The sequence below is a fragment of the Lissotriton vulgaris genome, chromosome 2_1 (genome assembly GCF_964263255.1).
Source record: "Lissotriton vulgaris chromosome 2_1, aLisVul1.2, whole genome shotgun sequence".
Lineage (NCBI taxonomy): Eukaryota > Metazoa > Chordata > Amphibia > Caudata > Salamandridae > Lissotriton > Lissotriton vulgaris.
The window spans coordinates 1,465,763,486-1,465,789,549 of NC_141687.1; the positions used below are offsets into that span (position 1 = coordinate 1,465,763,486).

The 26,064-nt window shown below is 45.6% G+C and overlaps 1 protein-coding gene across 1 annotated transcript in view; it reads left to right on the plus strand.

Moving 5' to 3' along the window:
• The window catches only part of LOC147732761 (uncharacterized), a 503,177-nt gene that overhangs the window by 475,302 nt on the left and 1,811 nt on the right, over window positions 1-26,064 (plus strand). The gene's annotated exons all lie outside the window — the stretch shown is intronic.

A 26,064-nucleotide genomic window follows, 5' to 3' on the forward strand; every position in this document is an offset into this window, starting at 1 on the left:
CTGCCATTTAATCCTCCAATAGGTATATCGACTATGCATGCTGCTCTCCACTGCTTTGTCCGGGCTGGTAAAAAACCTAGGATGGATAAGGAGCATAGCTGGCTCCAGACAGCGGAGGGCAGACTCGAAATATCTTGCCTTCTCAGATACTTCCAGGCGGCCCAACTTTGATACCTAGTTGAATGGTCCAGAACAGAGTCAGAGAAACATTGGCTCTTCATGTACAGGGCTATAGCAGGGACTTCACTAGAAAAAGTTCCATTCCTACAACATCAACACCGACCACCTGGTCACTACATCTCCCCAGTCACCAGCTCCCTCCTGAAAGTGTGGGATGGATGCACACACAGAGGGCTGCTAACTACCCTTCCGTCACCCCTGACACCAGTCGCTGATAACCTGGCCTTCACACCAGGGACAGGGCCGTCCTTTCGAGTATGGAGGGGGGCCGTCTTTAAGGCAGCAGGACATTTCTTCGATCTGGAAGGCCCTATACCCTTTGACGTGCTTAAGAGGGACTACTCCATCTCTGAGGACGAACACTTTAGATACCTCCAGATTAGGCATTGGCTAATACACCCATCAATGAGATGCAGAGTGGAGCGTACATTGACCCCTATGAGAAATGGCCCTTGGGCAAATGCTCAGACAAACGCATCTTTTCAGCGCTATATATTCTTTTACCACCTACAAAGACCGCAGACAAAAGCCCAGCCCACGCCATTGGAAAGCAGAACTGGGATGTCCGCTTTCTCAGTAGGAGTGGAAAGACATATACCACAGAGCATGACACACTGCCTATAACACATCAGGCACAGAGACAGCTATGAAAATCACTTCATACTGGTACCTAACCGCAGTACGGCTTCATTGGGGTAACCCGACTCGTAGTGCAAATGCTGGCGGCATTGCGGAGAGAAGGGCATGCTCACATCCTCTGGGAGTGTCCCAAAATAACATCATTCTGAAATTCAGTCCTAAATGACAGACGCCCACCTTTCAACACAGCTCCCCAGGTTCCCGTCATACATATTACTGGGCATCTCTAACCCCTTGACTTAACCCCTAGCATCCCGTAAAGGACGCTGCCCTCCAGACCATCCTCTTGCTCTGGGGTCGGCCACCATACCAACACATCTGGATTGGCTACAACGTCTGTGGGGTGTCTTAAGCATGGAGAGACTCACCGCCCGGGAGGGACACATTTAGTACCACTTGGCGACCTTTGAAGCATTAATTTCCCAAGAATTTTGAGAGATGACATGTCCCGCTACCTACAACTATTAAGACTTACAGACTCATCATAGGTTGAAAAAGAAGAGGGCACACAATGAATGACCCACACGCAGAACCCAAGACATTGCTAATTGAATAGTTATTGGTACTGGGGACGGTGGAAGGGATGTTGTAAGGGAAGGGGGTTAATGTTCCTTTTTTCAGTCTTTGAAAATAAGTAACGCCTGTGTTGATGTTTACAGAAATGTTTCTAATCCTGAAGATGTGCAATGTAATATGTACTGAAGGTGTGATAATAATAAAACAGATTTACCCATAAAATCACTTTTAGCAAAGTCAGGAGATATTAAGAGTTCCCACCCAACGGAATAGCCTATTGTTTGTGTTACGAGTGGTAGATGAAACATTTCTGTTTCCAGCAACAGCAGGCGATGTTCTCAGTGGCGTAACTCGAAGCAGGTTTAGGGAGAAATGTGGTCCCATCCAGCCCCCACAGCAGCTGCTGAGGGAGTAACAACAGCCTATAAATGGTCCGCAGAGCCAAGATACATTTCACTAGGAGCTGAAGCATCCCAGGATGGCGCGCTGCACGCAGTGAAGCCAGATAGGCTGAATGGACAAGAAACAATTCTCATTTAGTTCCCAGTTGAGGTGTACCTAAGCATTGCACCATGCATTCACAGTACAGCAGCACAGGTGGTAGGGCTTGTTCCATTTAATTTATTTTGAACTAGGCCATCCATTGAGGAGCAGAAACATTTTAATCACAGTCCCAGCAACAAGGAGCAGGACAAGCCGAAGACCTCCAAAAACGCTTCCATGTACGGAGTATATAAAATATGGAATTACACTGAAAACTGGAAGACACTAACTAATCCAGAGACTATAGACTTTAAAAAGTGCGCTATTCCCTTCGTATCAGACGTATCAGACATATTAAGAATACAAAGGACTAGCTTCTGAAAATGCAGTGGGACGTTAGTATGAAGCAGCGCCTGTATCTCTGAGGAGGGCCTTGCAACTTGGAGATCAAACATCTCTTTACCGGATATTAGAGCCACATCTCTTTGAAACAGCATGGCCTTCAGTTTGCTCAGAGCTTCAAAGCCTATGTTGGAAACAATTATCGAAGGCCATAGCGTTGCCTCCCTTACTGTGCAGTCAGTGGAAACAGAACTTGAGTACAACAAGTAACTATGAAATTTACCGTCACCAGAAATGCGATGCCGGGTTTCATTCCACAACAGCCTTGATTGATAAGCATCAAATATCTCCCATTTGAAAACAATCTGAAAGCCGGATGAATCACAACCGCAGGGGAACCTTTCATGTAATAGGACAAGTTTGCTACAGGGGCATTCCAAGCCCCATGGAGTGAAATGTCCTTGCTGACTAAGGACCCACTTGAAGGGTTCTCACAATCACAGCCGCTGAGAAAGACTTCAGTATCTCCATTCCTACATCAAAACCTGAAAGGCAGTTCCCAATACTCATGTGCAAACCCTTCCCCTAACGCTTCATATCTGGCTACTTGGTAGCGTTGAATACAATATTGGAAATGGAGTGTTGAAATTGTCAAAGTAATATACCCATGGACTATCCGCAACAGTTAAAGGTAACTTCTCTAGTTTTCAATGTGTAACATGGTGTACTTTGCATCTTTATGTGTCATGAGTATCTGTTGCTCTGTCAGATGATTTGGAGGAAACATACTTGTGGCATTAATATGGTGCCATGACAAGTGGCCAGAACCTAGTGTTTGAAGCATCTAGCTCAATAGCATAATAGACCTAATCCATGTTGTAATGCAGGCATGTCTTGTTGAATAATGTCTATTGCAGGTGACACTATGTTGCCCAAAGAGTATATCCTAGATGATAAAAAGTCCCTGAGATACGGGTCACCAGACAAAAGGGGCAAGTATTGCTTCACCTTAGCAAGTGTTGAGTTTTTAACAAATCAAGGCACAACTTCCCAACACTGTAAGTTGCCACCACCCCCAGCTGTTCAGACTAAACATGACATATCAGGTCTATTGATTTCTAAACCCTCACCGTTACCCAGGAATCGCACCTGACAACCATTAGCGCCCAGTGGTCAAACTAGCCATCCCTTCCGTTGGGGTTAGATTAATTGTATTTGCCATGACTCAGTATGGCTTCCAATCTTTCCTCACTGTAGCGTGTAAATTGTTGTCAATTCTCAAAACTTGCAAATATGGGAATTTGTGGTGGTGTAGGGCAATGTTCCCATTGAGAGTAATTGTAACTCGCACCTGAAAAACTTGCTTTATGCAGGAAATGATGACCATAATGTTGAAAATAGAACGTCATCATAAATAGATTAGATGTAGCTTCATACATTTTATCTGAAGAAAATTCAGTTGAATGCCTTAATCTATTCTGCGTAATCTGGAATGTATATTCTGCAAAACTTTAGGAATCCGAATATGGATTGTAGTCTTTTCAATGTTGGTGGTGGTTGAAGCAGCGTACATTTTTTTAGGAAGTGTCGCAAGGCTTTTGCCTTCACTTGACAGCTCATATCCCAGAAAGAGGACATTGAGGTGAGTAATTTTTTGATTTTTTTCAATTTAATTTGTAGCCCATGTGAGCAAATCCCAAGATTATGCGTCCACTATTATCAAGTATTCCATATGGTCATCATCCGTCAGATAGATGCCATCAACATAGGACAATTCCTGTTGTCAAAATGTTGTAGTAGCTCTGTTACTCTGGCTGAGAACAGCCTGGGCTATTCTTATACCCCCGGGACAACAGAATTGCCTCTGAGAGCTAAGCACACTGAAAGCGGTCAAATATCTGCTTCTGGGGCGACTAGGATTATAGGCTGTGAACAAAAACTGATGAGGCAGACACCATTATGGCGGTGCTCATGGCTGAAGGAACTAAGTAAATTGCGGGGGTTCCAGAGATGGGACGACATAGGTATATCAACACTGGGGGGCGTGATGAAAAGAGGGGAATTGATGTCATTCCAAGCATTGAGGGTGGAATATGGGCTACAGCACACACAATACCTTAAAAATGCACAGTTGCGGCACGCCTAACGGGTAGAGGGGACTTTGACGGGAACACTCACAGAGTATGCACCGCTGGATGGTCGCCTCCTACAGGAACAGATCCCGAGTAGGGCAGTCTCTCTGACATACAGAACCCTGATGAATAACATACCGGATGGGCTAGTCAACCTTAAAAGACACTGGGAGCGGGATGTAGGAGAAATGGATACGGTGGATTGGGACACGGTACTGATACATCCGAGAGAGGTAGCCATTAAGTCCCATCTACGGCTTATCCAATTTAATATCCTGCATAGGACCTACTTTGATAGAGTGCGCCTACACAAAATGGGAAAGGCTAGTGACCCGAACTGCTTGCGATGTGGCCAGGACAGGGGGGATTTTTATCACACTATTTGGTCCTTCCCGGAAATTCAGACCTACTGGGTGGAGGTCCTGAGAGAGCTGGGGAAGGTGCTGGAGGTTACCCTGCCGTTAGACCCCAAATTAGTCTTATTAGGTATGACTAATGATGTAGACTTGACTCGTCCACTGCTGATCATTCTGGTCCTGGCTTTGGTGGTAGCCAAGAGAGACATGGCGAGGAGATGGGGGGGTAGCAACTCTGCCACAGCTGGAGGAATGGAGGAGGGGTATGGACCTGTATATGGCAGCTGAAAGAGTCACATATAAGGCACAGGGATGTCCTAAAAAGTTTGGTAGTGTGTGGTGCAAATGAGGCCGATACCACGGACTGGATGGAGGTCTCTGATTTGGAGAGCGTGAGCGGGTATCCAGTCTCGGACATGAGGGAGTGTGATGGAGGACATTATGCTGTAATGGATGAGAGTCTGGGAGGGGATATGACTGTACTAGTTGAAGCGGTGGACTGTGAAGTGTTTTTAAAGGTGAAGGATGGATGGTGGGGGGATGAAGGGTGGGGTGTGATGATTTATAATGACATGCTTGTTATGTTGTTGCACAATAAAAACGTTTTTTTTTAAATATATAAATCTGCTTCTGGGCTCTATATTTTGGCAGAAAAATCTATTTAAGATATCTAGTGTTATTTTGTATTTCTTCCACACAATGTTGTTCATTAGTGTGGCACTGTGTGCATTCAACCTGCAAATGTGCGGGTAGCCGTGTTTGAATGTCTGTAATCAAATACTAGACAAAATGAATTAGGCTAGTTTCATTACTGGAAACAAAGAATTCTTCATAGATGAGGTGCAACTTTCAGTTACACCGTGGTATTCAAGTTGTTCTAGGATTTCCCTAACTTGTTTTTTAGCTTCATGTTTAATTGGGTATCCTCATGGGATCTAATTTTTATTTTCTTTGATCTGTTTATTAGATTTTCACATATACAGTATATTTGACAGGTGAAAGCCGTTTCAGAAGGATCGGTAGGCATTCATCAAAACAGACACTACAACACAATAAATCAATATATCAACCCTGAAGTAATAGCGATCTGTCACGGCAACCATAGTTATCCATACCCTCGGTCTAACATATAAATATACTCGTTCCAAACTTGTTACGCTTACTACTTATAACTCATTGCAACTACATTGTTCATATACACATTATTTTCATATAAGTAGTTCGGGAAGTTTCTCACTACCAAGGTCAAATGGCAAGATGTCGATCAAACATACGTTACATAACATAAAACAACCGCTCGGAGGGACAAGGGGAAAAAATGCAGGAGCGGCTACATAATTGGGGGGAAAGCAGACCGTATCCATTGCAGTTCAATCAACCTATACGTACGCACACATATAAGTATCATTTGTATACAGTAAAACAGTTTGGTTGAGATATAGGCTACCTCTTTCACATTTCAGACCATAATGTGCAACACATTACATCACTTGCGTAGAGTAGTTTTTATCCATGATGAGGAATGTCAGACAAGTCCTCCACAGTGACCAACCCTTGGAGTATGCCCAGCATCACATTCCATACCTCAGAAATGGGGTATTTACGGAGCCCTAAAGTGTCCTCCCTCACTAATGAGACAGCTTCAGCTTTGGCCCAGTTTATCATTGAGTGAAACCATGCCTTTATCGAAGGAGGTTCTTCTGCCTTATATCAGCTGGTAATGAGCCTTTTAGGCACCACCAACCCCAGGTCTAAAAATCTCGAGGAGGCTTTATGCTTCTTGCTTCTAGGGAAGATCCCTGTTATACACCCTTCCCATGTCTTTGATAATTCTCTATCCGTACTTGAGTTCAGGGAGTTGACCACCTCATCCCAGTACATCAGCAGTTTAGGGCAGTACCAAAGCATATGCAACAAATCGGCATCTATCATCTTACATCTTGGGCAACAAGCATCTACCACGTTGAAATATCTGTTAATCTTGTCAGGGGATAGGTATGCTCTGTGCACTACATTAAATTGGATTAGCCTGAATCATGCGTTTCTGGGGATTTGTCTGGGAATTTCAGTAGTAATGGACCATTCTTTATCTGTATATGATCGCGTCATATCTGTTTCCCATTTATTTTTCAAAGGTGTTAAGTCTGTCATGGTATATTCCCGAATAGATTCCGCAAACCGCTTTACAAGATGTCTCAGTCAATGGGATCTCATGATGAGGGTAACCATCATCCCACCCCACATGGTTTCAGTATAAGGTAGGGGCTAGTGCTAACACCTACTCCTTAGCATATGAATGTTTTACTTAGTCTGGAAAGACGGTCGAGGAAAGCAGGTAAAATTACTGTTTACCTGTGTGGGCACTTCATCACGAAATCGGGTGGCCAGTCCTTTTCAGCCAAAACCAGTGGCGGTGCATCCATTGGGGTGCTGGAGCGTTGCCCCACTAATGCCCCATGGCCCCAGGGCCCATTCATCATTTTACTTCTATAATAAATAATAATTTGCGGCTCACTGATGCTAATTCTGCACCGGGCCATGCCCACTTGGCTACTGACAGACTCCTGTTGTTGTGTGCGCAGCGCAGCAGCAATAGTGCACATGCTCGGTATTGGGCTGGTCATTTTTCAGATGAGCCCGAACATGCGCACTAGCCCTCCCCTTAGGAGAGCGAGGGTTGCTTCATGCAGCAGCCCCCGGTCTCCTAATGGGCGGGGAGTATCCCTGCTCTAGCCAATCCTGGCACTGCTAATGCAGCGTCTAGTTTGGCTGAGAGTGAGACACTGCGCAGTCTGAGGCTAGTCTGAGGCTGGCATAAATATCATTGGGTGCTGCGCGTCAGTGGCACAGCACTGCCGCACTTGATGAAGCGTATGGCCAATCACTGTGGCTTATGTGATGCCATGCAGACAGTGATTTGCCATTTTGTTTGTGGTGACATGACGACGTGCCGTCGTTGCAGCAGACCGTCACCACGCCACACGACACCTCGTGTTAGTGTCTACTGCTCTTGGCTCCTCCGCTCATGGTGTACTTCAGGCCGGATCGCACCTCACTCTTAGTTGGTTCAAGAAAGATCCCCTGATCATCGTTGAGATTGAGAATCAGTCAGATTATCAGATAGATATTGAAAAAGTAAGAATCCGTAAATGCGTCCGTAAATGTGTCATTGCATGTTTTGCCAATGATATGATGTGTTTCATTAATGTCACAGAACAATCGAAAAGCGCTGGAGCCACTGGGCTCCCTTTGCTTGCAATTGTTTTCTGAAGAATCAACCTGATTATGGACCCTATCAGTATTATATAATGAAAATCAACTAGTTCTGGAAGCTCCATAGCATTATCTAAATGTCCTTATGTGATGCAAATTCTGTTCTGTACCATAAGACTGTGTGTGTTTGGTACATTTTAACTTTTTGTTATTGGATGGAGTATTTGAGTACGTATGAGTCAGTGTTTGCTTGTTTGAAAGTGTGTACGTGTGCAGCTCAGGATGTTTGTATTTTTTCATGAATCGCTTTAGTCCATTATGTCTTTTGTACTATGTTGATTAAATAAATTAAAAGCCATATGATATCCCCAACGCATAAGGTCTCTGTACTATCAATGTGAAAGGTACCCCACCTAGGACTGTTCTGTATATATTAATGACTTACTGCATTATGTAAAGACATTTTTAGGCAGAGTGTTATTTTTTATTGTTCTGTGACTGTTACCCTGCTCTCTCTGCCTCATATTCGCCTCAGGGGCCCCCTTTCTTGTGAGTGGGTATTTCATTAATGTAACGGTTCACCTTAAACCTTGTAGATTTGATGTTGATTTTCTCGGCGCTCTCCTGGCCCAGAAAGCGCAAGCAGCTGCCAAGGCCTGCACCAGGGGCTTGTTAGCAGCGTGGCCTGGGACAACCTTAATCTCACGTTTTGCCTTTATCATCAAATCCATTCCTCTGATATTAACACAACTGAGCAGCATCCCACAGTGTTCCTCCTGTTTCGGAATTGGTGTATCCGAGGCCTTCTGCTAAACTGCAGAGAGCTGCCTCCGTCCTGTAGTTTTGCTTGATCAATAGGGGCAGAAGGGGAAGCGAATCTGGGCTGGTGCAAGTTGCTACATGCTGGTACACATTTGTAAGTGGGGGTGGACAGGGAGGTACAAGGCACTGCCGCAACCAGAAGTGATTTGGCTAGTGGATGTCATGGTTCGCGTAGGCTCGGCCATAGTGCCCATCACTCAAACAGCTGTGTCAGACAGAAGCCCCTCGCGTCTCGCCTGAGCCCCGGCCTCGCCCAGCGCATGCCGTGGCACCGATTAGAAAAGGAATGCTTTCACTGTTCACACCATTCCAGGCTGTACATAAATTAACCTGGAACTTTGTTATTTGGCAATATCTTCATTTGTATTCTTCAGAACTTGGGCCAGAACGGGTGCGTTAAGTCCGTAAAGACCACATGAGCCGAACTTGATGAAAAGATAAATTAATGCGTAAATAACAATGTGCTCTGCTTTGTTTGCCGAGATCAAGGGTACATTTTGAAGGTTTTTCGAGATCAGACATACATCCCCCTCCCTTCCACCACGCAGTCTACTTTTACATTCAGCAGACTTTGCACTTAGTATGGAGAACAGCATGGCCCCTTAAAAGAACCCAGATGTTTTAGGGGTACTGCTATGTTAAATAGAGAAAATGGCAGTGGACTGGAAGGATTTAAGTTAGAGGCAGCTAATGCACACAGATACACGTGTTAAAAAGGTAAACACACTTGCAGTACATTTGCTTTTAGAATTATTGAGATACATTTTTAAATTATATTTGCATTATGTTTAGAAGGGGACTTCATTTTTATTCCCAGCACTGATTTCCCAGTTTAATGCTTGAGGATGGATTCTCGTAAATGTAATGTTTAAGCTGTAAATATGATAACCAGCTTGGCGTATCCACAGTTGATGCATTCTAACAGAAAACCATTGGGAAGTATATTCATTTCTTCAAAGCAGAATGTTCATCTGACTTAAATTGCATCGTCAGTAATTAACATGTCACACTCCTGTTCGGAGGAACAGGATAGTTCAGTTTTAGAAGCAGTTCATCTCAAGTATTTCATGTTTGTATGCATTTGTTTCTACTAGGACATTTTCAGATTAACATTCCTAGTTATACTGAATAAGCAGCTACTTATGTTATTTGACATCTCTTTATTAATGTAATTACTGCACTTTCACAATTGCTTTATTAACATTCCTGCTTTCTCAAATTTGCTTGAAAATGCACCATTTGGCCACTCTTTTTTTCTAAATTTTCTCAGGGTGAGAACCCCCCGAACCCACCTTGGGTAGTTCGGGCTCGCTCGATATTGCGGGCCTGCTACGGTGCAGTATGTCAATCATTTTACGCCTTACCACTTTCAAATGTCACCAGCCTCCACTGGCCAACACAATATCATAACCATCCTACACAAAGAGAACATTGATGATCTGTGTATTTTCCCTTCCAGCTGGAGTTGTATTTCATATAAACGATGGGGAACACTTACCCTAGTATAAGATGTTTCCAGCATGATATGCTACGAGGGCTACTCCCACCAGACAATCCATCACGTTCCTGCAAACTATTGTGACTTCAGCCTCGCTGTCCAGCCTTGTCACTTCTCACTCCCCTGCTTTAAAATTAAGGGTTGGAAGTTTTCGGTTTATCCTCCTATTTCATTTTGTAGTCAGATGAGTGTTGAGTCTTTCTTTGGTTTCACATGCTCCTCCAATCTGCGCTCTGACCGTCCACCTCTCTGAACTTTTATTGGATGACTCCTGAAAGGACGAGACAAATTTGTATCAGTATCTTGATACCTGTCAGGGGGTCTAATATTACCATTGTTTTCTGAGAATATACCGTTTTTCAGCGGCTTCCTGTTGAGGAGACCCACCCCGTGATTTTGTCTTGTCTTTATTATTTTTTATTATACCACTTCTTTTTTGTTGAAGAGTCGGGTGCTTGCATAGAGTTATTCTTTGCAAATTACTCGTTGTGGTTTACCAGGTCTGGATCCCACATAATCTCTACCTAGCTTGGCATATTGTTTTGATAATTTTTGATATTTCGCGCTCCCTTTGCAGAAGACTCAGATCCCTCAACGTATGGCCAACGCTGCCACTTCCCCCTTTATGTTACTCAACATACTGGCGGATACTACATCAAAATTGGACATCAGTTTCAACCCTAACTTCTAGTTCAGGGCAGGTGCTGCCCCATAAGTATTCTGAAGCCGTTTTAGTACTTCAGGCAAAGCCTCCAGAGAAGGAGGTACCATGTGTTCTGGTATATACTGCAGCAAAGTCTGTACCCCTTGTGCTACAGTCTTCCTCAGGCGAGTCATCCCCATTGGCAAGCAAATTGTTAGGATTCAGTGTTTTTCCTGCGGGCCCATATGGGGAAACACTGATTCAAGCTGGTAAAAAATGGTGTGCAATCCAGAACAAAATTTCTTCCCACCTAACGGTAACCTTTCCAATGACTGCATTTAGCTTTTGTTGGCTGATGCCCGGGGTAGCTAATTGTGGTTGTGCAGTTTGTGCAGTCTGTGCAGGGGTAAGTGTCAATGTTCGCCTAACGAACTGTGTAAGACTTCTGTATATAGTTACTATATTTTTGTATAGTGTTTGCACATCTACCGGTGGGAAATTATCTACATTCGGGTGTGGTTTGTAGCCGGCTAATACTGGCTATGTCCCTCCATCATTGTTGAGTGGACCAAGTCTAATGTTTGCTGTTGTGTGTGGGAGGGCTCCTTTAAATCAATATATATGTTATTGATAAGTGAAAGGAACTTTTATTTCCTCATAAGGAGTGTAGACATCCGGTATTTTATCCTCAGTGTAGGTGTGAAACAATTGTTTAGTGTTGTCGGCTTCTGGGAATCTAACCCAAGAATATAACACGTCTTACCTAAATGCTTGTGTGCCATAACCACGAAGATAACATTACCACCCCTGACCAAGAGACCATGGTGTACTAGTTTCAGAGTAACTGCATGTCTGCAGTTCTCTGCAGTGTTCAATGCCTGGGGATTTTCATCTCCAGACATGCGTGGGTATACACACTGAAAAATAAATTTTTCAAAAGTTCAAGCTTGAACTGCCTACATCCAATACATAGGGGTCACCTACTTAACCAAGGAGAGTATTCCTTACCACCACGGATGGTTTTGAGATAAGTAGGGGTCTCTGAGAAGGCACAATTGAACTGCTCAGGCGATCATTAAAATAAGTATGTGACCAATCCTGGCGGCGCCATGTTGCGTGTTAGGCTGGGCGGTTGTGGACAGCATAACTGTGGGATGGTACCAGACTGATTCTATGCATTCACCCAGGGTATGTTGTCCTATAGACCAGCAAGATCACAGTGCCACCATAAGCACCCCTATAAATCGCAGGGCTCTAAGAATTAACTCGCCCGCTTGCTATGATGAGCCAGATTTAATCAGGACAAGCTCACCCTTCCTGGTGAGCTAAAAATACTCTAACTTAAGTCAGTCACAGAAAGCAAAGTAAATGTAGGAAGACAAACTGACCTCTGTCTCTGAAAGCCGAGCAAATGTGACAAGATACGATTTAAAGGCATCTTTATTGTCATATTTGCTCAGCTTTTAGAGACCGAGGTCAAAAGTCAGTTTGTCTTCCTACATTTACTTTTGGAATGTGAACTGTGTGACAATCGCGTTCAGACCAGTTCACGGGTCAAGTACATTACAGTTAGGTCAAGTTGATTTTTCAAGTTACTAGACCTGCAGGTCTAGTAACATTTTTATGATTTTTTTAGCCTTGCCAGGGCGGGTAGCAAATGGTTCTGGCAACCACTGAACATGACAACCTTGATCCCCCCAGTAATCACGGTAACCGATCTAGAGCCCTTTTGCTCAGTCACTCTTATTCTCGGAGAAATATACAAGGAATACCCAGAGAGACGTTTTCAATGTTTGTTGAACCAACGTGATTCCTATATAAAGTATAAGTGCTGCAATAATCAATATACAGAATTAAAGTAAAGTGATTAGAAGCACCAAAATAGTGAATAGAATAAAAAGCTCCACCTTTGTGCTAATACAGTGTATGTATGCAGGCATATAAAACAATGTAATCATTGTACCAGGCTGATTCTATGCACTCCCTCAGGATATTTGTCCTAGAGCCCAGTTAGCTAACAGTGCCACCTTAAGGAATTTTAAGCTAAGCATCATTTTTATTCGAAGCGGTTTCAGAGAAACTAATCCAACATTGTCACGCACGCAAATGTATGTAAAAGGTTAATCTGTGAAAAGGAAGGCAATGTAAGAAAATGTGTTCATAGTAAAAGATGGCAGCATTTTTAAATGGGCCTAACTAAGACGCATAACAGGCCATCATGGGAATTCAGCTGCCCGTTAGAGAGAAGAGGTTATCTAGAATGGTGTTCATTGACATCAGTAGATTGATGAAAGTAGTCCCCTGAGACACCTTGCTTTTCCCTCAAGGCACCCAGCTTCTCAGCCATTTCGTCATACTGTCGCTTCTTGCAGCCCTGTCCTTCGGAGACTTGAAGTTTGGCTTTTTGTTCTGTCCAGTCTCTGTTATTCTTGACCCTTTAGATGGTATTTCTTTAGGTCGAGCCTACATAGTTCTTGCGATGTTAGGCAATCTGTTGTCTGTTCTTTTTGTGTTCTGACGCTTTGGATTTGCTTTTGTGTCAGTCATTTAAAAATAGTAGCCTGCAAATAGCTAATGGTGGGTGCATGTCCCACTTTTTTGAGAATTTCACACCCCTGGTGTATTGCCACGAGCAGCGACGCGCACGCTGTCCATATGCGCAGTCTGGTGCATTATTACTGCCTTTCAGTTGAACAGACTTGCGGGAAATTTGCACACTTGGGAATAATGTTTGCTCCAATGGAGCTTGTACTTTACTCTACTGCTCCTGTGCTCTGCATGCTATCAAGTTTGCCCATGCTTTCTCATAAACTGATTGGGCAATGCACTTTGCGCTGCAGCATCGAGACTCAGGTCTGCAAATTACTGATTTGTTGATCTGCACATCAAGATGTGTGTAACTGGTTTATACCATTTTGTTATTTATCTGTGATGAATTCTGTATTAAGTAACATAGATAGCAAAGTGAATGGAATGCAACCACCACTATTAACCTGGTTAACTATTATATGGTATTTATCATGCAAATTATAAATGCATTGCCACAATGCAAACAATCTGGTCCTTTCCTCTCATTATCCCTGACGTCCTTCATGACTCACACTCCTCTAAGATTGCACCTGCCCCCTTTTCGCGCATTTGCACATATATTTCCTTAACAACATCCTGATCAAATGGTAATTCCTTTATAAACTTCCGGCTTCACATTGGCGCCATATTACCCGCGCTCGGAGACCGCAGAAATACTCATTCCCAATAACACATTGCTGCATACTGCACCGCAGGCACGTACTCTTCTGATGGCCAATACGACCCATATCTCTTTTTCCATGTTCTTATTCTGATAGAGGGTTTCTTTGGTGCGTTTGACCCTCCCTCTCCTTTTCCCTCCAGCTGCTGACCTTTCCACAGCACTGCATCATCCTACCTGTCTATATGTGCGTCGAGAGATGTAGAAGTACGGCTTGACTCTTCTCACACTTTTTCGCCGATACCAAGTGTGTTCATAGTATAATCATGTTATCTAATTCCTTTTAGGACACACGCACGTTCCATTGCTCACAGTACAATTATGACCAGACTGGAGACATGACGGTAATCCTCCAACTTGATTTAATGATGCATGCATATGGTGACTTTAACTCCAGGCGGCATGAGCCCAGATGGCACCATGAGACTGATACTCCGCCTTGCACAGAATATTTAGCACACACCCTGATTCATGATATGATCTACCACAGTATGGTAATGAAGGTTGACACGGACCCCCTATCCCCAATGCAGAATGTGCACAGGGTACTGAACACACCATTGTAAAGTTGGGCCCTAGGCCCACATGGTAGAAGGAATCATGACACAGGACACCAGTTAGGGGATATCAGATCTGGCCTCGAGCACGTGCGCTCAGGGTCTTTTTTTAACAGCGTCACCTGACCCAGTGACGTCTGTGGTGGGTGGGTGTTTAGTGTAAGGTTACACTGCAACAACTAGACTGTGTCCTGGCAGGACACTACATTCCTCCCCAACTTTAATGAAAGGAAAAACAAATGTCCAACCTGCAAGAAAACAGAACAATAACATTTGATAGCCCCAACAGATCTTCAGGCGATCGCTGGGAGAATGTTGAAAGTTTCAGGATTACAAAGTCAGTCAGATGAGCTTCACCTCGGCGGTGTACTTCAGATCATCCTTGTCTTGCTGTGTTGACGCTTATATACTGTGTTCATCATTTGGAGCATTGGGAGCAGGATGGATGTGACCCTAGAGGGGCCTCGCAGGTGTTCCTAGTCCAGTGGATGACAACGCTTGTTGGTTGTAGGAGACGACTATGTTACGAGGGGTCTTTCTTTGGATTTGCTGATCTTGAGGCCTTCACATCTCCGTCCGGCCAAGTAACTTCCGACTTGCCTCCCTTGCCAGACTCCTCTCTCACTGGAGCCTCGAAGACTGGCCTCTCCTGCTTGGACTCTTTTCTCACTAGAGACGCTGGGAGGACCCTCTTGCCGGACACGATGGGACCGGGTGGACCGTGCGGGCTTCGCATGAGCCGCGCAAAGGCGTCGCTGCCGAACTGCCAACGGACTCACCGCCAAGTCTCTCATGATGTCCTCGGGGGTGTTGATGTCATCCGCCAGGATGGTCTTGCCGTTAGGACATGGGTTCAGTGTCTTCAAACAGACCGTTTCTCGGTGCCAGGTGATTACCTGGGGCCTTCATGCTTCCTGTTGCCTGTCGTGGAGCTGCCGCTGCTGCACCTCTCCCATCCGGATTCCTCTCTCACAGGATGTGCGGCCGAGGCCCTTGTCCCCTGGACCGCCACTTGATCGCGTGGGCTGTACGGGTCGCTGCCGAACTTCGGACATGGCCACAGTCGAGTCTTGTGTAGTCCACAAGGGTGGATTGTCTAGTGCTCGGGTATGCTCTGCTTCGGCAAGCTTCAGGTTCACGGGGCACCCATGCAGTTCTTCAGTGGTTGGTCTCCTCAAATGCAGGTTGTAGGGATTACTGGGATCCACACGGATGATGCGATGCTCCTTGGACAGCACCGATGTTCCTGTGTGCTGTGGTTCTCTCTCCTCCTCTGTGGAGTGATGTTGTGTTACTCCATTCTTCCTCTTCGTTCTCTTCCTCGACGCGGTCCGGTCTTCTTTCTTGCTTTCTCATGCTAACCAGGATTCTCCATATAGCGGGCCCTCTACATGTCGTCTCCGTGGTCTTGTCCATGTGGTAGGACACTGTCTTCACTTGGCTTGGTGACTAGACCGGTCGTCGTATCTTCTCTGTTGTTGCTTTTCTTTCCTTGGTGACCATACTGGGTGGTCGGTTTTCATCTTGGGCATGAGTTGTCATGCTGTGCTGTTTTCTTTGTGGTCGCTATTCACTGTCACGGTGTTTTGGCGTTGGTGCGCTTTGTCTGCGCGGAGGAGGGTTGCGTCACCGCTCCTGGTGCAACTCTGGTGCATGCTGCCATGTGTGCTGACGATGGCGCTCCGGTTGCTGCGAGACATCGCTGTCTCTGTTGGGGACCTTTGTGTGCTGTCCCGTGGCGTTGGCGTGTCGCTGTGTAGCGTCACTTTGGCGCTCTTGATTCCTGGCACGTTCCGGCGCAGTGTTGCGCAGTCCTGGCGTGCGGGTGTGGAGTTCTTGGACGCCTGTCGCATTCTTGTGCTTTGTGTTACGGTTCTGTGCTGTCTCCCTTTTGTACTCAGGAGGTTGCGTATCGACGTGGAGTCATTTGGGCGTGGCAGTGCTGCTGCACACGGTTTGCTCAGTTTCTCATTGCGGGCTTGCGCTGGTGCTGTCTGGTGGGTTCTTGGACGCCCGTTGCGAGTCGTTGGGTACTTGCTGCTTTGGCTGTTGTCAGGGACTTGCTGCTTTGGACCGTTGGCGGGAGTGGTTGATGCTGCGGTGAACACCTGTGGCCACAAGGCGTCGCTGCTCTCTCCGTCGTTTGATCTCAGCACTTGTTTTCCCTGGACGTTCTTCCAGTGCTTGGCAGGCGTTTCCCTCCAGACGTTCTGTCAGTGCTTGGATGCTTGGTGAGGCGTTCGTGCCTCTGTCCCACGTCGCGCTGGAAGTGGCATCTGCAGACCCTTTGCTGGTGTGTGTGGGTGTCTTCTGCGTGGTTGCGCACTTACTTGCTGCGGGAGTTTAGATGCTTTCCTTGGGGGTGCTATTCAGTCTGTTGCCCCTTACTGCTGCTGATTGATCTTGTGTTGTGCAGTGCTTGTTTTTTTCTTCTCCTTATTGATGCAGGTGTGCTTCTGCTTTTGGCCACTGGGTGGCAGTGTTGCTGGATTGATCGGTTAGCAGTCCACCTCTGTGTGCTTTCCTTGGTGCTCTTAAATGGAGCTGTGCTGCCAGTGCTGGGCTCCGTGGGTGCAGGTGGTGCTGTAGCCACTCCGGCTTCCTTGGTATGCTGGAGGACAGTGGACGATCTGTGGGAGGTGCAGGCTTCGTGGATGGCAGGTAGGCCCTTTTTTGGCAGGGGCTTTGTGAGGAAGGGGTTGCTTTGTGAGGAAGGAGTTGGGGGGAACCTCGTTCCATCGGTGCCCCTCGCAGCTGGCCTCAGTCTTCCCGGGCTGCTCAGGGGGTTTGGTGCTGCAGCATGCCACTGTCTCCTTTGCGGTGAGTTTCTCCTTCCTCCCCCCAGTAGCCTCGCATTCCACACGCGGCCCGGTGGGGGAGGAGGGAGCGTAGGCCTTGCAGTGTCGGCCGTGTAGTGCTGCGTGTCCTGGCTGCTCCTGCTGCTCTCCCTCGAGCGCTGTCCCTGGAGTCTCTGCCCCACTAAGGTGCTCCCCCTTACTCGCGCTGCGGAGGGGGGCAGGAGTCAGTGTTGCAGTGCGGGTGGCAGCATGCGCTGGGCAGGCCGCGGGTGAGTCTTGCCTCAAATGTTTATCCTGCAGTGCGGGTGGCTCCGCTTTGTTTGCTTAGCGCCCGTTAGCTCTGTGCACGCTGCGGGCGCTTCTTTTGAACATTCACCCCGCCGCCTTCATTCACACACGCGGCGGGGACAGGGGACGCTCCGGGCAGGCCGCGGGTAGGCTCCGCGAGTCCTGCATAGATTATGTTCATTTACCCTCGCGGCGGGGGGCAGGAGGCATCACAGGCAGGCCGCGGGTGGGCTCCGCTGGTCCTGCTAACACGTACAGTTTATTCCCTCGCCGCCGCACTGGACACACGCGGCGGGGGACGCAGCAGGCAGGCCGCGGGTGGGCTCCGCGAGCCGTGCTTTATGAAAAGTTCAATTGTGGGCACACTCACGCCCGGCGAGGCGCGCTGGACATGCGGGTGGGCTCCGCTTTGGCCCTGCTTATAACTGGGCACAGTTCATGAGTCACTTCGCCCCTGGGGCTCACCTTCGGCCGGCGGGCCTGATGCTCTGTCGCGGTCGTGGCGGGTGGGCTCCGCCCGGCTGGTGCACCTCTCCGGTTGGGGTCTCTGTGTCGCGGCCGTCACAGGTGGGCACTGGGCGGTCCGCTCTTTTCCTGGTGGCGCTGGATGGTGGCGGCCGACGCGGGTAGGCTCCGGTCGGCTCGTCCTTGAAGGCTGGTGCGGTGGGCCTCACGGTCGCTGCAGGCTGCGGGGCTCCGACGTGCCCACCGGCTTCTCGGCGCTGCTGCGCTCTGCTACAGGGGGTGCCCTGCAGGCGGGCAGCTCTCTCCCCCTTTTACCAGGATGTATGGCAGTGGCACGCGTGGCTTCACTACCGGCCTCGTCGCCAATGTAAAGTTGGGCCCTAGGCCCACATGGTAGAAGGAATCATGACACAGGACACCAGTTAGGGGATATCAGATCTGGCCTCGAGCACGTGCGCTCAGGGTCTTTTTTTAACAGCGTCACCTGACCCAGTGACGTCTGTGGTGGGTGGGTGTTTAGTGTAAGGTTACACTGCAACAACTAGACTGTGTCCTGGCAGGACACTACAACCATCATTCAGGGTCCGCACTATTACTGATCCTTTTAAATTGTCAAGGGCCCAGACTAAATCAGCTTCAGTTTGTACGTTTTACCTGACCATTTTTCCCTCTTTCCTTTCCCTGACCCTACGACATGTACCATGTTTGGTTAACCTGGCACCATCTGGATATTTGACTGGACCTACCTCAATCCACAAGATCTGTATGTATGATATGTAACAATATATTGTATGCTACTTTGCTCCATGGTAATTTGATGGTCTTGGACTCTTCTCTATCTAATCCACCCAACAATGGAACAACACAACAAAACATTTTTTGCAAGTAGCAAGGACCCCCTGGTGAGTTCCAATTTCTAGGACAGGGTAAGATAACGTGTAAAGAAAATTCCTAGACAATTAATCATACATCAAATCAATATCACTTTTGTGTCCACAATAATCCATGTAAGGCTAATAATGTACATATAATAGACTTAACAATAAATGTTAAAAAAAATGCAGGGTTTTATTCATCAGAGCTTTTTCATGTAATTAAAAATACACAATGTGAATACACAGTTTATTTTACATACATATATAAAAAACAACATATTTATAAAAACATTCAATACTCTAATACTGTGGCAAAATCACAATTATATTTCTCTTTTCACTTTTCGTAAAATCACAATTATATTTCTGCTTTTCACTTTTGAAAAGCAGAAATATGATTGTGATTTTGCGAAAAGTGACAAGAGAAATATAATTGTGATTTTGCCACAGTATTAGAGTAGTGCATGTTTTTATAAATAATATGTTTTTTTTATATGTATGTAAAATTAACTGTGTATTTACATTGTGTATTTTTCATGATATGAAAAACCTCTGATGAATAAAACAACCCTGCAATTTTTTTAACATTTATTGTTCAGTCTATTATATATACATTATTAGCCTTACATTGATTATTGTGGACACAAAAGTGATATTGATTTGATGTATGATTAATTGTCTAGAAATTTTCTTTACACATTAACAACACAAAAAAACACACAACCAAGTTGTGTGTGACGCACCTCTCATATGGCAATACGCCTGCCCTCCCGAATTATAACATGGACTATGAGCTCTTAGCTTCCGTGGTGTGCACCTCAACTGCCCCTGTCGTACCCAAGGAGCGATTACATTGATCAGAGACAAATCTTCCACCCACTCTAAGGGATCTAACTGTCCTGAAGAAAGCCGGGGAAGACACAGTATCCGGCTGTAACATGTCAACTTCTCTGCAGAGTGGAGGGATGAATGGTGCATAATCCACTTGCTTCAACACCATCCACTGACCAGAGAATCCATGAATAAAATAGATATTGGGATATCCCTGAGTTAGCTTTAATTAGTCTGTCTGCACTTATTTCCTCTATGTTCCTGACCTTTTACATATGTTTGTACTGTCTCCCCCACCCTATTGCTCCACCTCATGTGTTGGTCTGCACAGATGTGTGTCTTGCAACCCAATGATGAAGCATGCCACACACTTTTGGGGGTAAGGGAGGTTTTTCGAAGAATTGTACTTTGCCAATTTTACCTCATTTAAAAAGTGATCTATACTCTCCTACTTCTCAGTGTGTGACCACCCATTGAGAAATCCCTGTGGGCATCCGCTGTCAAGTGCCTCAGTAAGAAGGCCTTCCCACCAGCAAGAGTTTGCGATACTTGTGTCTGTGTATTTGGTGGAGGGACAAGTTTTGAATACGAGTCTGAGGGATGGATGATACCCTCGAAGCTCCTGCTAATGCAAACAAGTTGTGTGTACGTCATCCAATCGTTCCTTCTCACACAGTGTAATTACATCTCGCAAATATGAAAAGGAAGCACTGTATACAAGCCAGCTTTGACAGTATTTATGTATTTAGTAATCCTAATGTATGATTACTGCATTGTTGGTGCAGGGTGAGAGAGGAGCCACGAGAGTTGCTTCTTTCCTGGTGTTGTTTAAGCCTCTTCTAGAGCAAATTCAGGCAGTATTTGCAGGAATAGGATGGAGGGTGTATGACAAAATGAATAGCCCCTGCCTTACAAAGGATGCATACACCTACAACTTCGCCGTCCTTTTAGGAGCTGTGAACAAAGCTATAGTACTGCTCCTCTTTTTGGGTGGTAGGTGCTAATATATGGTTCCACAATGCTGAGCAGTGTGTGACAGGGGTGCATGCGTGAATGGGCGGTAGATGAGAACAGAGCTGCAACCTTGTTATTTAGGGAGGGAGCAAGCACGCAGCAGCCCAGATCTCCGCACTGGAGAAAGGTTGCTGTCCTGGGAGATGAGGAATGCACACTTTTTGTCTGGTGTGAGATAGGGCAGGAGGAACAGGCTACTATGCTGTTCTGCAGTGAATAGACGGCAAAAATGCACACCGAAGCCCCGTTGTCCAGGTTCCATTGTAAGACGAGATGCCCATAGATCTGAAGTCCTGGAGGAGGATGGATTCCAAACTCCGTGGGCAGTGACAGGGAAGATAACTAGATAACTGTTCCTCGCCCAGGTAGTAGGCCTATATTTAAATCTATTAATTTATCATGTTGTTTGTAGTGGAATGTATACAATGTATGTTGTGTAAGGAGAACGCCAGCTCCGACACCAGTAATGTTAGCTGCTTCTCCGGTCCCAGTGATAATTCCTCATTCTAAGTCCTCTAGAAAGTCCTCCTAGCAGCTATTCTGGTCCCGTCGGTGACTCCCCCATTCGAAGTCCTCTAGGAAGTGCTGCAGTTGTGTGTCTGTTCCTTATTCTTAGTCCGCTTGACAGTGCTGCTAGCTGCTTCTCTGGTTCTGTCAGTAACTCCCCCAGTCTAAGTCCTCTAGGCGGTGCTGCAGCTATGTCTCTGTTCCCAGTGGTAATTCCCCATTCTCAGTCCTCTAATCTGTTCATACATCCACTACACTCCAAACCAAAACACATAGGTAAAAGACATTCAGGCACATGCATCAAAAGAAAAACCGGTCGCAAACTGGTATTTTTGCATTTGGGATGCATCATCCCAATTGCAAAAATCGCAATTTAAGTAATCTCTAAATTGCGATTACTTAATTTGCGATTGCATTTAAGGAATCGCAAATTGAGATTCCTTAAATGCAATGCATTAAAGTAAAAAAATGAGCGATTTCGCTAAATGGGGAGGGAGGGGGTGCAAATTACCATGAAGTTGAACTTCATGGTAATTTGCAATAACTTTGAAAAATTCACTTTTGGGCATTTTTCAAAGTTTCATGTTGCGCACACACATGCCCTTAGGGCATGTGTGTGCACAACATATGTGCACAGATCAATTTCAGGGGTGCAACAAGGTGTCCTTTTGACACCCTTGCACCCTGAAATTGCATGAGCAATTTCCCATTCATTCCTATGGGCCAATAGGCCCATAGAAATGAATGGGAAGCCATTCCTTATTTGCAACTCGCAATTTGCGAGTTGCAAATAAGGAATGTGTAGGAATCGCTATTTTTACAGCAACTCCTACATGCATAGGCTTTTACGAGTCCTTAATTGCGATTCCTTAACTATTGCAATTAAGTAGTCGCAAAATCCTACCTTGAAGCATGTACCTGCAAGTCATTTACAACGCCAATAGCTGTAACTCTGACAAATGCGAAACCTATTGCATTGCAAATGCTTGTTTACATATGTTATTGTTTTGTGTATAACAACAGCCACTGTATTATGAAGAAACACATCTCTGGTATAAGTACTAGTTGATTGATTGAAAGTACTAGTAATTATGACCTCGGCATTCAGCATTACAATAATGGTTCTCGTCAACAGTTAAAACAGTATACTTGTCACGTACCCAAAAACCCTGTCTTAGCCAATGTCAGCACAATGTCATGAGAGTATCAAGAACTCCGCTCTGAGTAATAGCATCCCTTCAACACCTGTTACTGTCTTAAGACTACCAGGACAGCTATTCTTGGGCCCCGTTCCTTCAGTCGCTTGTGCCCATCTAATGGTGTATCACTAAGGCCGGTCACAATCTACCTCTTAAATCACAAAGGCCTAGAGTATTGTATCCCAGGCCCTGGGCTAAGTCAGACTTCCTCAACCCTCTTTTAACCTTCAGGTGTAAAAACATACTCTTGCATTCAGCCAGTTCCTGCAATTTAGATTTCTACTAAGGCTAAGCCCACTGCCCACCTCATCACTATTTGCCACGGCAAATTTGGCAAACATAATATTGCTTTTCCTGTTACTAGGGAGTAGGAGTCCCTGCACGATGGCCTCCAGTATCCATCTCTTTTGTATGCATGGCGCTTCATTTAAAAGCAGCACTACCTCTCCCATTGCAGCTCCAATCCAAGACTGCAGACCCATACTTTGTGGGAAAATCCGTATCTGCATTCCCACACGTAAGGCACTGTGCAGTGGCAACAAGATGGAATGTGTAGGTCCTCCTATGTGTATGAAATGTAATAGTATCAGCTTGAAGCAAGCATAGCTAAAAGCTTCTTGGATGGTGCTTGACGTTCATCCCTAGTATCCTTCTTCAGTAACCTTATTAATGCTCGCTTCTCACATTTCCCTTATTCAATTGAGCATACAGAGCTAGAGGAATAGGTAATACAGCAGTGCCACAAATGTCACCCCTTTACCTACTGTGTAGATCAGACGTAGTCCGTTGTGTATGTGTGGGTGGTTAGGTATTGCCTGCCTTCCAAAAATGTTTATTGTTGTGACCAATAATGTGTGCAGTAGGAATTGTCCAACATGAATATCATAGTGCCATATTAGGTCCTGGAAATCTCTAAAGGAACCCAACATTTTATTGACCTCTTAGCAGTGGGAGTCCCTTTTCTTTCCATGCCTACGCACAATCTGTGCCCTCCCTAGTATGAAGCCCGGCCATCCCCATTAGTGACATCTCAGACATATAAGATCTAATTATGCATGTTCTTTCGCGGCAACTAGCCCAGCAGTGTCCGAGGATTTTCAGCAGTCATGCGAGTGCCCAAGTACCACTTTTGGGTACAAGGATACCCATTGATTATGCTCATGCAGGTACGTTTGTCCCCATTACTTTCTCATCTGTGCCTTCGGATTGCCCAGCTGTGTATTGTAGTTGGGCACTCGAATATTATAGTTCACTTTCTGGGATGCCAAGGACCCCCTCCATCCCTCCCATCAATTGATCAGTGTTACAGATTTTAATTCTAAGGGGCTAATTATGATGTTGGGCAGACTTGAGTCCGCCCGACAACGTGCCGGTCCTGGGACCGACCTCTGGTCGGTGGTCCCGACCGCCTAATTAGAATGCGACCGAACAGTGTTCGGTTGCATTCCTACATTTCCCTATGAGAGCATGCATTACAGGCGTATGCCGGTTTTTTATACATGCTCCCATAGGGAAATGGGAGGTGCAGTTCCTCCCTGTACCCCATGACAGGCACCTCAAGGTGCTTGCCATGGGGGCAGGGATCAACAGGGCGGCACCATACCCCCAACTGAAGGCTGCTCACCCAAGGGTACCCTCAAACATGTTTTCCCACATGGATTCCATGTCGGACAGGCAGGCATGGAAACCACGCCGGAAACCGTGCATAGTAATCCCAAGGGCAGAACAGCCCGTTCTTACAAGCCAGTTCCGACGGGCTTCATTGTAATGCTGCAGTCAGAAAGTAAACCTAGCAGCCAAATATGATGTAGCCCGGAAGGCTCCGGCCATCTTGCATCGTAATCGGCCTTTATGTGTCAGAACCTGCCATTAGTTTCTCCTCCCATCGCTGGTAAGTGAAGTTATTTAATGTCTCCATATGTCTCTCCGAACGCCATACAAGATGAAGTAGTACATTAACTAGCTCATGAAAAAGGTCTTCTCCAGGATCCACATTGGGAGAGAAGCAAAATAATACAGAGGCTGGAAGAACCACTATTTTTGAAAACACTATCCTTCCCACTATCAATAGTGGCAGTATCCTCCAAAAGGCTACACTGTTCCTCATCTATCATCCACGAAGTGGAGAGGTGTGGTGCAGCGGCCAGGGCAGCTGGCTTCGGAGCACAAGGTTCACGGTTCGATCCCCGGCAACAGCTCAGTTCAGCACCATGTGACCCTGGGTAATAGCTCACTTAATTTCCACAACGGCCCCCAATGCCTTGAGACCCAAAAGGGCGAGTAGTTTTGCTTTACAAATGCAGATTTATCTATGACCCCATGAATCTAATATTCCTATTGAGTATATCCGTGGTATCTCCCAGTCTGTAGCATGGTGCAACAAGAAAATACTGAATTCATTTTTATTTTACCTCAAGCCCTGATTTTCTCCTAAACTCTTTCAAACCCTTATATCCTCATCTGCCTCATCCTGTACATCATTCAAAAACAGCTTATAGAGAGGTCAAGTGGGTCTTGCATTTGACAGTTATTCATTTATCTCCCCTCCTCCGGTCTCAAAATATTTGCTAAGGGCTCTTCTACTATAGCTAATATGAGTGGGGATGGGTCATCCATGCCATTCCCCCCTTCCACTGGTAAATGGATGAGAGATCACATGTCAAGTTAGGGCTCTTCGAATGGGGTTGGCATATAGTTCCATTTAAAAAGCCTTGCAAATAGGAACCTTCACATTTAATCTATTGAATGCCTTTTTGACATCTACTGCTCAAGTGACGACCAGGCCCACAGATCCATCCATTAATTGAATCAACCACCTGATGTTCATGGATGTGGTGGGTCCCAGGATGAAACTGCTCTGGTCTTTGTGTATCATTTGTAACACTAATGGGAGGAGCCTAGTGGCCAGAACTTTGCTCAAGATTTTATAATCTGTTTGAAGCATCAACAGAGGTCTCTATGATCCCATTTCTGCTGTGTGTCTCTCTGATGTTTTTAATATGCCTACGTTTCTCTGATATTGGGTGTCCCTGACTTTTGTGGAGCCTATCTGTGAGGCTTCTCCATAATATACTAGGTGCAATAGCATTTGACTCCTTTTATGAAGTATGGGTCAATGAAATCAGACTGCTTCAATGTAATTTTCTGATGATCTGGCTAGCAATGCTGCTGACCACTCATTACTGCAGATGATTTCTTGTTAATTATCAATTTATGAATAGGAAGTTAAATATATTGTTTCACAACCATGTATGTAGTACTAGAGGAATTGGAAGTTTCAGGGTTTGCACCAGCTCTACACCATTTAATCATACACAATCGAATTACAATTAATTTGCGTTCAGACTACCTTCCTCAATCTTTTTTATCTGGCTTTACAATGTCACAGTCTGCAGTAATGTTGCCCAAATAATTTTGTGCACGCTTAAACTATCTGTGATGCCACACTAATGCCAA